This window comes from Pinus tabuliformis, chromosome 2_2 (assembly GCF_031772625.1).
Source record: "Pinus tabuliformis cultivar Carrire ecotype Pingquan chromosome 2_2, CPIR1, whole genome shotgun sequence".
NCBI classification, from domain to species: Eukaryota; Viridiplantae; Streptophyta; class Pinopsida; order Pinales; family Pinaceae; genus Pinus; species Pinus tabuliformis.
Genome location: NC_142300.1, coordinates 1,247,758,575 through 1,247,772,268, shown reverse-complemented (window position 1 = coordinate 1,247,772,268; position 13,694 = coordinate 1,247,758,575). Strand labels below are relative to the sequence as shown.

The 13,694-nt window shown below is 40.7% G+C and overlaps 1 pseudogene; it reads right to left on the bottom strand.

Annotated features, from left to right (window-relative positions):
- Nucleotides 1–8,372: 8,372 nt before the first annotated feature.
- LOC149198020 (E3 ubiquitin-protein ligase RGLG2 pseudogene) overlaps nt 8,373–13,694 on the bottom strand; it is a 29,583-nt pseudogene continuing 24,261 nt past the window's right edge.

Genomic DNA, 13,694 nt, shown 5'->3' with positions numbered 1-13,694 from the left:
TGCACCTCTGATTCAGACGAGGAATTAGAGCATTGGTAGAATTGCTTGCATGAAGTGTCCACATTGCGATGCAATATGATGATGAAGTCATTGCGTTGTGTTTCATCAGAGGTAAGGAAATTACGCTATTATGATGGTTTAGCTAATGTATATCTATTTTTGGATGACTTTGAGCGTGAATTCCTTGAGGATCACCACTTCCAAGATATATAATTTGCACTGCGTGCTACACCCACACGATGGTGGGGTACGCATAAGGACAGTTTTGCTGGATGGCAAGATTATAGAAGAATGATGAGGTTATGGTTTGGATGTCCTAACACTAGATTGATTGAGAAATATAATAGAAGGGATGATCCACACAATCACCTAGCGAAATGGACTAATGCATGGGGAACAAAGCCGTAACCAAAGTGGGTACACATATTTTTCCACACTTTGGATACATTTCCCATGAACTAGTATCTGGAAATGGAGCTCCGCCGTCGCATGGAAGAATGGGATATATTAAGGGAAGGATTCTTATTGACTTTCAGCTTTGAAGACGCCTTTGAAAGCATCCATGAAGATCTACATGATATTAAGGTAGTCATCTTCAGAACACTGACAGAACTTATGGAATGGACCCAACCAGATTGGAGCACCCACTTGTACCATGCACTGGAATGCTTTAATGTGACTGCTGAAGAGGAAGATGAAGATTCGAGAAACATAATATTCCAGAAGCAAAAGGGCATCGCAAAGTCGAAGGCCCACAAATAGACAACCCAAATATCACCCCATCATTGAAGACAAAGAAATTAAACATATGCATTGAAGCAGAACCAAAGTTTGCAAAGATTGGAGACTATTGGGACAATGCTACCATGGATGAAGTTGTTGAGTTACTCCATGAGTACCAGGATATCTTCCCTACTAATTTTTTGAATTTGAAGGGCATAATTGGTGATTTGGGGATTATGAAGATCACTCTGAAGCTAGACACGAAGCCTATTAAATAGAGGTTGTATCACCTTAATCCTAAATACAAGGAAAAGGTTCACCAAGAGCTGGATAAGATGCTGGAGGGAGGCATCAAAGAACCAGTTGAAGAAGCTGATTGGGTGAGCTCGATGGTGGTTCAAGAGAAGAAACAAAAAGGTGAAATAATGATTTTCTAGATCTGTTGAAGCTTAATGATGCATGTGTCCACGACCCATTCCCACACTATTTAAATATGAAGTGTTAGACAATATTGAAGAGCAGGAGGCCTATTCCTTTACTGATGGGTTTTCTGGGTATCATCATATTAAGATCACACTCAAGGATAGGAGAAAAATGATCTTCATGATGGAGTGGGGTTATTTTGTTGGGCATGGAATCCCCCTACGACATGTTTTGGGGCTCAAAGCCCAAGTTCTGAGTTGATATTATTTTAAAGCTCCACGAATTGCAGGCACGAAATGTATGTTAGAGTCATAGGGTTGTCTGCCCTAGTTTTGAATGTAATGTCGACCTACCCATCGTCTGCGGACCATGTGATTGTATAAATAGAGTGGAGCTCTAAGCGTAAAAGGGAGAGAAGAAAGAGCAAAGTAGGAGATAGAAGCGCAGAGAAAGTATCTAAGTGTGTCTTGGGTCGTAGAGTAGGAATAGGCTCTGCAGCTGAGTGCACAGAGGCCTAATAGACTCCGCAGCTGAGTGCGCAGAGGCCTAGTAGACTCTGCAGCTAAGTGTGCAGACCCTTGTAGCTGAGTGCATAAGGTGGAATAGAGTCTGTAACAGAAGGAAGAGAATAATAAAGAGAATTTTATCTGAATTCCACATATCTTTTCTTAAGTTATTACATGTTTGATATCAATTGCTAATGTACTGTTTATTTACTGCGCGCACTTGTATGAATAACTTATATTGCTAAGTATACTTTACACCTACAAGTAAGCTAAGTTAATCAACTAATATCGGGTTACTAGTAAGTATTTGGGTAATAACACTATTCGGCCCCCCGAGTAGGGTTGTGCGAGGGCAGCATCACACGCTGCGGGGAATGGGTAAGTGCGCGTAGTGACATGCGCGCCGCAGACCACTTGAAACCATCAGACATCTCCAGGGTGTGGGAACCTCATTCTAGCACCCTCCCATACTACTTCGGGTGAGACCTCTGTCCATGCTCCGCAGACTGTTGCCGTAAGGGCCAGTAGTACTGGGAATTTTTTGGCTAAATCACCTCTGAACCTGGGTTAGGCCCTAGATCCCCATCCCAAACGAGACCCCATAGGATCTAGATCAGAGACTGAAGAGTATGATTCACAAAAACAACATGACCTTGACGGATATACAACACTGCGGATGGTTTGTAGCATCACTAACGCCACATTTAAGGACGGCATTGTCATAGCAGAAGTTATCCACCCAGGCCGAAGCTTTGGAGATTGCAATGAAACTGCATGAGACCCCAATACAAGATCTTGGCCTGGGAGTCCAACAAATCCACGCGCAACTACAAAATTTGTGTCTGGAAATGTAGAGTTTGAAATAGGATTAGACAACTCGCTGAGAAGTGTGCGAGGAAGTATGGTGCATAAAATGCAAAGGCCAGGGGCATGAAAAGGACCATTGTCTAGTCTTTGCGAACTACCTAGTGGCACGAGGGCCAATGCCATTAAGACCAGAAGCACAAGCAAGGCCGAGTGCGGTGCCTGCATTATGGTGCACAATTTATCAGATAGGAGGAAAACACGCTACAAATAATTTTCATCTATTGCAGAAGTATGCGCAGACGTCCCATCAATTATTTTGTAATTTCTGCAGGTCGGTAGGCCATGATGAGTGCACCAGTAGAAGTTATGAACTGATGATGGATCAGACTCTTGCCTACAGAGTGCAGACCAAAACGCGATCCCTCGATCCAAATGCAGGGATGGTGCGTGCTGGATTTCAGGGGCGCGGATGAGGTCGAGGTGGAATGGGACCAGGAAGGGGTCACGAACAGCTAATTTGTTACAATTGTGGAGGGCTAGGGCATTATGCCCACAATTATACAAATCCAACAAGAGCATCATGTTTATATTGTACTCAGTTTGATAATGAGATGGAGGACTGCCCTACACTGATAGCGAAGTTGCGTGATAAAGAAATCCTCCAACCTCCCCCCACTTAGAATTTGCAAATGATGAGGTCTGAGCCGCGCGAAGAGGACCTGAATGTAAACATCGTGCTCTGAAGCGGTATGATGACAGGAGATGACAAAGGTAAGCAGCCTGAAGAAAGTGCATGGGTTCACAAGGCTCCTACAAAAGAACCTAAATTCCAAAGGAAGGATCGTGTTCAACATGCTGAAAGGGTGCTCAAACTATTCAAGAAACAATTATATACAAAAACTCCCAAATGTTTCTTAGGCATACGGGAAGTGGAATATCTAGATCACAATGTAGCTCATTAGGGTGTTAAGGTAGACCCTATCAAAATTAAATCCATTAAAGAATGAAAAATACCCACAACCATAAAGCAATTTTGAGGATTTCTTGGGTTGACATTGTAGTATCGCAATTTTGTTAAGAATTATGAGAGAATAGCAACACCTCTAACAACATTACTGAAGAAAGATGCATTTTCTTAGACTCCAAAAGCAACTAAGCCTTCGAACATCTTAAAGAGGCAATGCGCCAAGCACTGATCTTAGCTATGCCAAACTTCACAAAAACCTTTATTGTGGAACGTGATGCCTCAGGATGGAATTGGTGTTGTTTTAATGCAAGAAAGAAGACCCATTGCTTTTGAAAGTTATCCAATCAAAGGAAAGTATTTACACAAACCTATTTAGTGTCTTAAGTTTTCGACAATCCTATCAGGCTATAAAAACCTGGTTCTGACAATCACCGATTAGCATCTTGGGTGAGACTTCATCCACTCTATGGGTGTTTTCGAAAGGGCCAATGCTGAGTGGGTCTATGTTGGCCATTACGCAACAATTCTTAGGTTTGTCAAAATCCTGCACGCCAACAGTTGGTTTGGGTGGGGTTCACTCCCCGTTAATTGTTGGGTCGTTAATATGTCATTATTATTATCACTTTTTAACACTTATTTATACCATTCTTTATCACGTCATTTATCATAATTTATCATATAATTCCATTTTATAATTATTTATGCTCTTATGAACAAATATTATTTCTTCTCCTTTATTTTTAATAACTTGATGATTATGCATGATCTTACCAATTATGAGGTTTTAATAAATTGGTTGTAACATTACTCACCATTTTTAGCCTCCAAGATATTTTCCAGATTGAAGATTTAATCTCCAGCTCATCATTAAATGTGCCAACTCATAAATTTGCTGGAATAAGAAGTGATGATTTTGCATTGGATGTTTTGGGCAAATGGAGAAGAATCTGGAAAATCCAAAACATGGGTTTTGTCCAGAACGAACCAAATTAGTTTTGACATGAGCCATTTTCCCAAATTCGGTCCGTACTAAGAGAAACGGAAGGTTCTTTGAAGACGTTTTTCTCAGATTCTCTGTGTGGCCATTTTCCAAATTATCCAAGTTACAATGCCAAATTCAACCTGTTCCTGTTGAATGATTGATGGAAAGATATTTCAGATATGATCTTGCTTATCAATTTGTTGAGAATAATCCAATTTTGTAATAGAAATCATATTGTTATCATATATGTTGTAACTTCTCTCTGCTCTCTGTGTATTTAAATGAGAACAAAGATTAGAGAAGGAATTAATGGATTCATGATTCATGATGGATGATTAGAAGAGAATTAGATGGATTGTTAGAGTAGAGATAGATAGGGTAGGATAGGAGGAATGGGAGAATTACTATTGAGAAATTGTAACTGTTATTGTTGACTCCTGTTGCTGAAGCATAGAATGAAACAACTGTAATGTTTATGCAATGATTAACATATAAAAACAGTTGCAGTTCCTTTGCATCTCCTGAAGTAATCCGGCGGTGCTTCACTAGAGGCTAAGGGCCCAGCCCTGGTGGATCCACTTGTTTCTTGTATCCTTATTTTACAATTCCGTGTGATGGTTTGATTTCCTTTTCATTTCTTTAATTTGTTTTATTTAGTAATCTTCTATTTCTGAACATTTCGCTAAATCGCCTTGTTATATCAAAACCGTGATTGGATTGCATTGATAGCAAGATTATTATTCATAGCTTAAAATGTCATGTTGTTTATTCTGAAATAATATTGTGCTGTCTAATTTAGATTCTGTTGTTCATTTACAGTTGCGATTGTTGTTAATTTAATTACAGTTCACTTACAACTGCGATTGATGTTCACTTAATTACTGTTCAATTATAACTGTGATTGCCATTCCTATTATACCTGTGGTTAATGTTCATTCTGCTAGGATAAGATTGTTGATTCAGTTTAATTTACAGTCGTTGTGTGTTTCCACTTAATTAGCTTTACTGTTCCGTTATATTTCAGATTGCTGTTCATTTCCATTAATTTAGCTTTGTTGTTCATTTCCATTAATTTAGTGTTGCTGTTCAAATAGGCTTTGTTGTTATCTCTTTCATGCAAGGATTTGATTTCACCTTTTAACTGATATTGCAGTAAGTGTGTTTTAGTAAGTATTTCCAATTGAATTGCCATTTTCAGTTATTTTCTTTAGTGTGGATTGAAATATCAACAACTGTAAAGGACACTGACTACTGCTATCTAAGTTCTCAGATTGGAGATCTTGCCTATGATTGATTTTCATTTGCATCAGTGTACAGGGGAGAGAGTTATCATTACTGATTCCTCAACTGATGATTGTTTGATTAAATGATTTAGTTATAGAACATTTAAGTTTCTTGTTGTTCCGATTAGATTTTGTTTCTAGCATTCATTTACTTTTGCATTTTAAGCACTATACTACAAAACATTACTCTTGAGCAAGTGACCGCCTCAGACTGAGTACACTCTTGAAATAGAAAATTGTCCCTGGGTTGAAAATTAATGTGAAGATAATTAGGAGTTGAAAAAACACATTTTATCACTCAACATTTTGGCGCCACCCACCCATTCTATCTCACATGTGCCATTAGAGAAAACTTACAATGAGATTCAGAATGTTTCAAATTCAAAAATTGTAGAAGCTATGGAAGAAAATGAGGTTTCTTTTAGTATGCATCAACAAGTCATTTTAAAATCTCAAGAACTTCATGATATGATGGCTATGGAAAATCAAGAAAGTAAAGGATATATTGAAGATTGATTTCACTCTATCATTTGTTTGCAGTATCACTCCATACTTCAACAATTTTTGACACCATCTTTGCAAGGGAAGTTGGCTTCTCATACCCTAATATTCATTAATATGCATTTTTCAAATTTGGATATGTGCATACATGAAGCCTTATTTCGAAAGTGGTTCCATTGGAAGTACACTTATACGTAATCATATTCATTTTTTTAAATCAAAGTAGGGTAGTGTAAAAAATAAAATAAATAAGGACATAAATAAATACATTTTGTTTGAAGTAAAAATAGTTGTTTTTGTTGCAACACGTTGTGGAAATCAACATCGGTGATAAATTTTTATTTTTTTTTTGTATGTAGATGAATTATAATGGAAATAATAGTTATGTTATCTCAAAATCAGATCCTGATAGGCTGCTGGTCAGGTTGACTCTAAGTAACTATTTCAAACCTACTTTAGGCTGAGGCTTAGCCTCCTCAACCTGAGAGGGCTCTCTCTTAAAGGATTAATGATTTTGATTAAAGATAAGATGGCTAACTCTTATAGAACAACTGTGAAAAATATGAATGCTGGAAATACATTAAACAACTATCCATTGGGCTTATGGAGTCAACAACACCTCAATATAACAGTGAATTCAACCTTACATAGAAGTCAGGGCACTCAGCATTTAGACATTCAGAACATAACTCATATGGGGCCACAGTTTATAAATGCATACAGGAAATCAGAGCACATTGAGTGAATTCTGAGTGATTATACATCTATACCACTGTAAAAATTATGGAAAGGACAAGATCACCTATTCTGAACATAAGAAATCCTTCATGAATCCTGAGAAGTAAAGTCAAAATTATATTACTGAAAATGAGTCTTTACATAAGCCAAACACAAGCTGTATCATAAAATTTTCCAACCCTGATTACCTTGCTGTTTCAGCTATATATAGAGTTATTATTCTAACTGATCGAGTTTCCTCCTCAAGCATGAGGGGAATTCGAAGTCTATTTCTAATGACACCTATTAACCCTTTAACTAACTAATAAATACAACTGACTACTAATTGACAGCTTTAGAAACCTAAAACAATTAGGATTCTAATTCTACATCATGCTGAACATAGCATTTATTACAATCAAGATGGTGCTCCTACGAGAAAAAGGAGAAAACAGGCTCATTCTCTGACAATTGGTATTTTTTAGTTTAGCTGTGATGGATGCTTGAAGCTTCTTACTGGTCCTTAATGTCGTATCCCTTTACCTCTGCTGAGAAACAGGAAACTGTCCCTGTTTTTATGCCTTTGTTTTCCTCAAAGATATTCGGAAGTAATTAGCCATGTTGATTTTCTTGAATTAGTAATGAGTGCCACGTCCTTGATGTGTTGTAAGTCTTTCCCATATACCTGTGTGATGACAAAACCTTTCAAAAAGATTTGTTGCTTTGTCAATCATAATTGATCAACTCAATTGTAACGTGCAGCTACAGCAGTTTCGTAGCGCGCTACAAAACTGCTGTGTAATTTCAAAAACACAGTCTTCGACTCTACTCTGTTTGTATACCTTATCTTTAATTTCATTGCCTGAAAAAGGAGCACCAGATTTGTCTTGTCTTTTAATATCTGAATCAGAAGTGACACAGCTACCATTGCCAAAAACATGTTCAAGTAGACTGAAAAGGTCCTTATCATGCTTGTTGAATTCTTGGATATCACTCTTCTTAATACTCAAGTACCTGTACCTCATGCTCCTAAACTTTTGAAACAACTTATCTGTTGATAGATAGTGCCCAATCTCCTCTTTAAATCTTCTAGTCACTTCAGTCCAAAACGCTTGATGCTTGGAAAAAGACATTGCATCTTTTAAAGATGTCACACCATGTGCACCACGATTTATACCATCTTGTACAGCAGAAGCAATACAAATTTCATCTTTCAATCCCCACTTACCCTTTTAACACGCCGCTTTACTGTCTTGACACCTGAACGAAGCACTAAATTATCCACATTGGCCTTACGTTCACACTTCTGGTCTTCACTCTGCCCCTTTGCTCAAGCATGCCAAAAAGCTCCTTATCGTAGCTACTGTGCAAATCCACACAATAGAACATGGACCCATGCCAATCCAGTCCCAATTCGGCATATTTCAGATGGCCAAGTCATAATAGATATTTATCTTTCTGCGAAATCTGCATTGACTTTAATACAGTTTTATCCTGGTTGTGATATCACTGCGACATATAGGGCATGTAACAATGTTCTGTCCGCAGTCATAACAGGTCTGATGACCACATCCAAAAGCAAGATCTTTAGCATTCATCAGGCAGATTGGACACAGTTGAGCATCTTGTGTATCCTTGGCTTCTGGAGGAGCAGATCCTGCAAAGGAATCAACAAAATGATTTCGGGAGCTATTTGTTTGGAAACTGTCTGCGTGCTGATATTGTTGCCTTGCAGCATGATTATCATTGCCAAGTGCTGGCGGAAGAGGAGACCTATCAGGCATCTTGCCTCTGCGGCGACCCAGTATTTGAAGATCCCGTGTGGCCTTGTAATGAGATGGTATTTCCATAAGTGATGCAAGGGCAAACTCAGTCTCCTTCCTAGATTGAGCAACATTCTTTGACATAATCTCTGTAAAGTTCACAAACTGGAAGTTGTCAAATGCTCGAGCTGGAATATTATCATCAAACTGCCGCATCATGTCCCAAGGCCCATCTCCCACTCCAACTAAGACAATTGATAGTGGATATTCACTGGCTTCCACTATTGCATTGACTGTATTCTGTTCTTGTGTACTCAGTTGTCCATTGTCAGTGTCAACACTTCTTGTTACCTGTCCATCTGCAATTATCAAGAGAACATGGTACTGCCCACCACTCTGTTCCACAATACGGATTGCTGCTTCAATAATTGGGGCAAAAGATGTTGGCCCAGCCAGTCGAAGATGTGGGACTATCTCCCTTTGCAACTTCTGTTTAGTCGCTGGTTGTGCTGGTTGTGCATAAATTTCTGATGGAACTGTTGGTGAAGGACCATAGGATGAAGAATCCGACAGGCGGTCCAATCCAGGTGTTACACAGTAATTTGTCACTGTCTCCCTGTCAGTCACCCTACTATGTCAAGAATTCACAATAATCAAGTTCATGCCTTCTGAACTGGCCCAAAACCTACTTTTCCAAAGTTTTCCTCATCAGCGCGTCTGTTTCTAAAATATCCGCGCTGACCGGCGGCTCTCAGTATATTTAGTGCGCTGCCAGCGCGGAATCACATCACTTTTCCGCACTGGTCGCATTTTATGAACCAGCGCACCTCTCCTTTGTATTGGGTCGCGCTGACATGACTTTCCCAGTTGTTGAGGCGCGACGTCAGCGCGTCAGTCGCCTTATAATCCGCGTTGATCCTGTTTGGGCGAATTTGTTCCAACATCCAGCCTTCCAGATTATTCCAGGCTTGGTTGTTGTCTTTGTGAGTATCGACTCCCTTCTATGGCATGTCTGTTCGACTCTTTGCAACCACTTCCCTCAAGGATAAGCTCATCCTTCCACCTTTTTAGGAGGCTCCTTCTCCTATATAAACTTCCACCATTACCATGAGCAGCTAGTTTGGAATAGCTTGGATTGTGTAGAGCTTATAGTGCTCAGATTGCTGCTACTATAGGTATTTGGTGTGCTAAGTGTGGAAGTGCATGATAGCTTAGGGAAGGTTGTGTTGTGTTGCTTGTGTGAGAGAGAGAGTTTCTTGTCTTGGGAGAATCATTTCCAAAGGTGAATGCTTGAGACACTTGCTGACTGGCCCCTCCTGAGAAGGTTACCGACGTCAGAACATTTGGTTGTACTCTTCTCTGTTTGATTAATAATAGATGACTGCTATTATTGTTCCATTCTCATTTGTCTATGCAATGGTTAAATGTGAATTACATCTTTTCTGACTGATGTATGGTTGCTTTTATTAGATTTCACGCTTGTGTTTGTTTCCTCTTCGTGTGTGCAGGTGTCTATTCGCGGAGATCGCGGAGGATCGTGACCAGCCAAAGCGAAGGAGTGAAGGTGGCATCTCTTCATCAAACAACAGCGCTGGAATCCAAGTAGGTGCTCTTTACCTCTTGTTTAATTGCAATTAGGAACATGCATAGTAGCATTGACTGATTGTTGCTAGACCCGTGCTGGGCTAGTAGGGATCGCCTCTATCCGTAGAGGGGATTTACCTCTCCAACAATTTGGCGACTCCGCTGGGGAGCTGGCCTTTGTCCTTTTTTCATTCATCCTTGTTTTGAGTTTGTTTGATTGCTCTCTTTTTGAAATTTTGGGGATTAATTATCAGTCTTTTGCGTTTCCTGGGTTGATCTGGGAAATGCCCTTGTTTGATTGAAAGATTGGCTGTTTTGATTTGGGAGTTTTGATTTGCCTGTCACTATTTTTGAGCTCCATCGCGGATTTAATTTTAACAGTCGCGCTGACATCGCGCTCACCCTTTTGCAACATCCTGTTCATCGCGTAAATACGCCTAACAGTCGTGACGATCCTGGAAAATCGGATCAGCGCGGAAAAGACGTGTATAGTCGCGATGTCAGCGCACTTTCTAGCTTTCTACCCGCGCTGACCTTGGGTTTCTAGCTTGATTCCCGCGACGACTATGTTTTTCTGAGATCAGCTCGGTTTTTTGGACAAAATTCGCGCTGACAGCGCGGGTGGTCTTTGTAAAAATTGCGCTGACATGGGTTTTTAGTGTAAAACTTGCGCTGATTCCTGAAAAGTTGTTTTTATAACTTTATCTCCTGAATTCATCAATCTTTCTTATCCCCTGTTGTTTCTTGTCCCTCATTAGTTTTTTTTGATTGCTTTTGGTTAAGGGACTCTCTCTCTTTGATTTCATTCGAGTGACTCTTGTGTTTTTAGACCATGTGACCTAGCCCTTTAGAAGTTTCGTCGAGAAACCGTTTGCTTGGGTTACTTGTCTATTCAAGGTTCATCCACAACCCTCTTATTGATTTGCTTGAGGCTTTTTCACTGCTTGTTGCTGGTTGATTTTTTATTGAACCACTTTTTATGTTGATTTGATTTCTTCACTACCAAGCATAAATCACGATTGTTTGGATCGATCAGTTCACACTTGCTTCCTTCTTGCTTGAATTCCTTTTTGCCTTGCCGAGCTTAGATCACATAGCTCGTGCGGAACTTGGTTTTTCCTTTCGATTTGGAGATCTTTTTTGGATGTTTTGGGAACTTTGTGTGCCTTCATTGAGTGATTTTTGTTTTCTTTTGCTCAGTGTTCTTGTCTCTCAAGATTCATTGTAAGTGCATTATGTCATTGAAAAGAAAATCGAACTAAAATCTTTTGCATTCAATAGTTAATCAAAGGAAAGAGCATTTTGTTGATTTGCATTATCAAAAGAAAAGTTTCATTTCTTTGTCATTAGCTGCATTAGATTGTTTGATTGTTTGATTAAAAGCTCTTAACCTTCTCATAGTTAGAATTCATCGAACAAAATGGTATTCTTTGGCATATAGCTTGCATCTAGGAAATTGTGAGAGACCATACGATAGGGCCTGAAATCGAAACTTAATTTCAAGATCAACCATAAAATGAACTGAATTAACCTAAAAACGCATTGGAACTAAACGCAAATATCTAGAGGTCTAGGTTAGAGACGTGTTCCGGCGTCTTTAAACATAGTCACTGTTGTTTCACATTATGGTTGGGTGATTCCTCCTTCTGTGACTCGATAGTGGTCTAACACGGACTGTGCTCCCACGTACCGTCGCGTATATAGGGAGACCCCACTAGGCTTTTATCCTTTATCCATAGGAAGCTGAGTCTGCCGCCTTGTGAACCGTAACACACCGAACACAGCATTCGGGAAGATTGACTGCAGTACGGAAAGTCCTTGGCTCTCATATGATTGCTAAGGTGTATAAGCAGTTTTACGGGTCGCCTGGTAAACCCTATACCTAGAGTCTCTAGAGCAGTCACTTTTGATCCTTTTCAGACTCCCTAAATGAAAAGGTGCCTGTGAGCATCTTGTCACTTCGTGCTCATTAAACATTCGAAGGAGACTGGAGTCATCTTTTCGTCCTTTTCTCGACTCTTGAAACATGAAAAGGTCAAGTTTGGTTCCTATGTCTTAAAAGTTTATTCGGCCACGATAACATCACCTGGTTAGATCTTTTGTGCGTTAGCTTGAGTAGGTTTCGTTTTCGTTTGCTATGGCAACTTTTCCGGGATTCACTAACCCAGGTTCCCCCTCTAATGGGAATCCAGGACAATTCCCTCCTCTTGGGAATGTTGGTGCTCCGTATATGGCGACGTTGTCCCTACCAGGGTTAACTGTCGGGTTGCCTGTGTGGTTGTTTTCAACCTCTTTGGTCCCTACCGTATCAGCTGTTAGTCCATCAGTCCCTCCACTTGAACAACATCATGTTGATCCTAAGGTGGATCTCTCCCCTTCGACGCCTACTTCTACGTCGTCCTCTTGTACTTCGCCTGGTGAAATTCTCGATGTGAGTAACCAGGTGGCTAAGAAGAAGAAGAGGAAGACCAAGAAGAAGAAGTCCCCTAAGGGAGAGCCTACACACACAGTCCCCCTCTCAAGTCCAGCTATCCACTCCAGTACACCTGAAGTCGGGTCACCTTCTGCTCCTCCGCAGAAGGTTAAGTTTCCTTGTCGATTATGCAGGGAGGACCATCTGCTTCGTGATTGTCCTGGCATTCCCAGGGTATTAGAAGTTTGGTCCCACGAACCGGCCCGCCCTTCATCGTCCACTGATGATCATGGCGATGCTACCTCATCAGTTGGGAATGGTAAGGAGAAAGGGAAGCTTCGAGTCCCCTATCGACTTTGTGAAGCCAAACATCCCCTTCACCTTTGTCCACTCATGGATAAAGCCTCCGTTGTATTCGAAAGTCTTGCTGCTCCTCCGAATCCATTTCCCGCTGGTTATCAACGTATTTCTGCGACTGCAGGTCGGGTCCCTGCTGACCAAGAGATTACTTCAGATTCTTCTCTTGTACAGCCCCCTCTTCCTGAAACCGGCTGTTCCCAGCCTGTCCCAGACCAGTCATCGGTCGGACAGAGTGTTGACTCGAGTTCGCCGCTCGCTCACTCTGTTCCGGAAGAGCAAAATTCTCATGTTCTCCTCGTCTCCTCAGATTCTCCTGAGCTTGATAAAGGTTCTCCTATTGCAACTGCTCCGGAGAGTTCAGATTCGGTTCTTCCCAAGCGGGGGGGCAACCATATGGTTCCCCCACCAAGTAGTTCAGTCATCTCCTTTGATTGGAGTCGTTTGACTGCCCCTCCCCTCCCGTCCCATGTGCCTTTCTGGGTCACCGCCTATGCATGCAATAAGGCGCTGCCCGGCACTGTGTTAGACGAAGGAGCATCGGTTAGTCTTATGCCCGTTACTACTTGGCGAGCTTTGGGTTCCCCATCGCTTGTACCTGTCGCACCGCATCTCACCGCGTTTGACGGAGGAACGAGTCAGCCATTAGGGATCCTTCCAAAGTTTCC